The 4,441-nt window shown below is 32.1% G+C and overlaps 1 pseudogene; it reads left to right on the plus strand.

The window, feature by feature from the left end:
- The first annotated feature begins 2,648 nt into the window (after positions 1-2,648).
- On the plus strand, positions 2,649-3,769 carry LOC105966904 (uncharacterized; annotated as a pseudogene).
- The last annotated feature ends 672 nt before the right edge of the window (positions 3,770-4,441 follow it).

Consider the following 4,441-nt stretch of genomic DNA (forward strand, 5'->3'; position numbering starts at 1 on the left):
TGCAAACATCAAAAACATTAAACAAAGTGTTTGTATAATGTAACTTAAGACATACCTTGCAAATTGTAAACCGAAGGAATTGAATCTCAACACCAAACGCAATTCTTCAATCAATAAACGAAGTTAAACCAACCTGCAAACGGAAATTGCTAACAACAAACGATGGGAAGGTTCCACATACGGAAGACACAATGCAAATTTTGGCTAGGATTTTAGATTTCTGATTTTCTTTTTTTGGAAGGGGGAGTGCATGTTTGTTGTCCCCGTTGATTCTTTCACCAAAAAGTTATCTCATAATCTAAAAAGATTCCTTTTTATTTTTTCCTTCTCTATAATATTTCTTCATCAAAAAAAAATAAAGAAAAAGAAAGAAAGAAAAAATGAGAAGCACGAGAGAGAGAGAGAGAGAGAGAGAGAGAGAGAGAGAGAGAGAAATGAGATACAAGGAGAGAGAGATGATGGACTATATATATGGTGAGAGAAACGTGAGATTGGAGAGAGAGAGAGTGATATATGAGATTTGTTTTCTTAATTAATTGAGAGTGTTTATGTCTATATACTAATTATTTTATTTTATTTATATTATTTTTTTTGGTCAAACACCTATGCCTTTATCCATCTAGCAAATTTCCTCTTTCAAAATATGATGCATGCAACTACAAGTCAATTTATAACATACCTATTAGTTAATTTAACGAATTATATGGTTATATATAAGGTTGCGGCAATATGCAATACTAATTTCACTTGTGCAAGACAAAATTAGATTTTTTCAATGTATAAATACTACAATACCCTTACTTGTTAAAAAATAGAAAAATCCAAATATGCAATACCCAAAAACTCAAAAACACAAAAAATCCTATCACAAAACCACAAGACCAACTCTTATCTTCTTCATATTTTAAACCCACAAAACCTTTCTCCTTCCTCCTGCATAAACCCACAAAACCTAAACATTCAAAATCATCAAAACTCAACAACTCTTACAAATTAAAGATGGCAAGTATGGAGTCAGAAGACATCAAAATAGAATATTCTACTGTGGAAGAACCCAAGAATGTATGCAGTTATGTGTTTTTTAGCTAGAATATCATTTTTCCAAAAAAAACACCCGCACAGACGCGGTCGACATGTACAGGTCGAATTCGATACGTAAAAATAGACAATGCCATGTCGATTTTGTAGTAGCAAATTCGACATTTCACAATCTCGACTTTTCTGCTGTAAACTCGACATCACAGTGTCGATTTTTACCTAACAAATTCTACCAACTGTTGATGTCGAATTTTTTGGGTCTATTTTTCGACGCTTAAGTGTCGATTTCTAGCATAGTTTTTCGACACCTTGGGGTCGATTTTTACTAGTTTCAAATTTATTTATTTTTCTTCTTTTTCTTAAGGTTGAACTAAAATGAGAAATTAACTTTTTTGAAGCATTTTTGGGCGGATTTAGGTCGCTCATGGTTGTGAGCGGCAGGGCTGGCGGCGGCGGGGCTTGGGCGGCGCTGCTGTGGCGACGAGAAGGGTTTCACAGGGAGGGGCTGGGTCTTCTCCCTTTTTTTTTTTTTATTCTACATTTTGTTTTGATTATTTGTTATTTGATCTTGCATGAGCAAACAAAAGCCAATTTAGTTTATGGGTATATGTGTTAATTTATCTTAATAAAATAGAATCTTTTGGAATTTTTCTTCAATTTGGTCTTGCACAAGTGAAATTAATATTGGATATAGCCGCAGCTTACATACAATTTATTAAAGAGTTTATTTTATATACCCCCTAGGTACCAAATAATCTAAGGATAAACTCAAGCCAAAATCATCATTTGACATACCTCATTGGAAAGGCGAAAGTACTATAATACCCTTATATGTAATTTTCAGCCAAACTGCGTTCAACATTTCTGGTTCTGCATTTAGCACTTTCGCTGATATATTTAATATTATTATTATTTTTTAAACCTGTTTGTTTATTTTATATATTTTTTATTATTTTTAATTAAAAAAATAATTTATATTTTTATTTTTTTAATTTTTTTAGTTTTGTTTTTAATTATTTTTGTAAAATTAATATGTTTACAGTACTGAAAATAACTACATGTAATATTTTTATGTCAAAAAAATCCGATCCACTAGATTTTTGTGGGTATCCCCTATGTTTAAAGTCTGATACTGAAATCACGCATGTAAATGATTATATATATATAATATAATGGACTCAACACAATTATGTGCCAAGTGTAGACACAAGATAGGAGAAAAAGCTAGTGTTGACAAGTGTAGAAATAGGTGTCCTTTGCTTTTCCTAGTGTTGACAAATGTCTAATTGTAATTGGGCAAAAAGCCTATAAATAGCAATGTGTGCAAAGTAATAAAATACACTATTTTTGGCTGCACTTTCTCTCTCTATACATATATACTTATATTATATTATATTGTGTATAATATTATATTATATTAATTAGTGTGTGTATTTATACATATATACATAACCGTATATACACATATATATACAAGTTCCATATTAAATATTAAAACTAGTTAATATTGATTAATTAATAATATTCACACCATTAGTAGTTTTAATAAAATATTTAATTATCTAATATCTATTTTGCAACACGTTATCAGCACGAGGTTCTGCTCAAATATACCAAAGGTTTGTAATAATTAAAATTTTATTCTCTTTATATTTTTTAGTTACACTACTCTATATAATGGCTAGAATCGAGAAACAAAAATTTCAGATCCTCGATGTTAGTGGGAATAATTATTTATCCTGGTGCTTGGATATGAAATTACACCTCCAAGGATTAGATCTTTTAAAAACATTGGAGTGTGTAGATATCAAGGAGGCAAATCGGAAAGATGAGGCAAATGCTATGATTTTTATACGCCATCATCTTTCTGAGGATCTGAAAGATGAGTATATACAATTAGAAAGACCATCAGAAATATGGCAAAAACTCAAGGAGAGATTTGATCACACGAAAACAGTAATCCTACCACAAGCTCAATATGAGTGGCAGCATTTAAGACTGCAAGACTTTAAATCCGTTGCGGATTATAATTCAGCATTATTTAAGATTGAGTCTCGTCTAGCACTATGGGGTATAAAACTGCAAGAATTTGATAAATTAGAGAAAACTTTTTTCTACCATGCATGCTTCAAATCTTGTACTCCAACAGCAGTATAGATAACGCCAGTTTAGAACATATTCAGAGTTAATCTCTGTCCTTCTTACCGCTCAAAAGACTAATGAGTTGTTATTGAAAAATCACGATTTGCGACCCAGTGGGTCTCAAGGAGTGCCAGAAGCACATGCTAATAAAAAAACGAACCGTTTCAAAGGTCGTGGCCGAAAATTCTGGCGTGGTGCACGTAATAACAATTGGCACAATGGTCAACGTCGAGATAATCATGGAAATCTCCTAGGTGGACGTGAATATTTCCACAAAAATAATTATATGGCTAAACGAAGACAACTCGGTCATGGAAATCGTGACAAAGAAAAGCATGTTGAGAGTATTTGCAACAGATGTGGGATGAATAGACACTGGGCCAAAGTTTGCAGGACTGCCCAACACTTTGTAGATCTATACCAAAGTTCAAAGAAGAATAAAGGAAAGAGCATCCAGACGCATGCAATAGAAACAGAAAAACCAAATGTTCTTCTTGAGGCCAACACAACTGAAATCATGTCTGATCAAGCTCCTATTCATGATGCAAAGTCTCTTGAGTTGCAAGATTTTCTTATGGATATCGATTGATCGATGATCAAATACTATTAGTTTAATAGTTATTTTGAAATATGTTGTATATACGGTATATAGTCTTACCTCGGAAGTATAATTCCCGAGGTTTAGATATTTTGTATTATAAATAAAATATATGTACATGTGTAATTTCCCTTGGATGATACATTCCCAAGGTCGAACTTGTATTTTGGTATTCCAAATAATATATTGTACTTATTATTATCATTCGGACATAATGTTATGATGTAAGCATTAAATTTATATTATTTAATCAGGATATCATGGGAAGTATCGACAAAAGGGATTATTGTCTACTTGATAGTGCAACAACGCACACAATTCTGTCTAATAAAATATATTTCTTGAGTATGACAATGTGCAAAGCACAAGTTAAAACCATATCAGGTCCTGTTGAAATTATAGATGGCTCCGGGAATGCAACACTTGTATTACCTAATGGTACCACGCTACACATCGAAAATGCATTATTATCCACTAAATCAAAAAGAAATTTATTGAGTTTTAAAGATGTGAGGCATAATGGGTATCACTTAGAAACTCTTTTCGAATATTCCAAGGAATATATATGTATCACATCGTATGATATGAATAAAAAGACTATTCATGAAAAATTTGAAGCAACGACTTCTGGAGTGTATCGTGTCCCAATTCGTGCCTTTGAAT

This window comes from Erythranthe guttata, chromosome 9 (genome assembly GCF_056151865.1).
Source record: "Erythranthe guttata isolate IM_541 chromosome 9, IM_541, whole genome shotgun sequence".
In the NCBI taxonomy this organism is placed as follows: domain Eukaryota; kingdom Viridiplantae; phylum Streptophyta; class Magnoliopsida; order Lamiales; family Phrymaceae; genus Erythranthe; species Erythranthe guttata.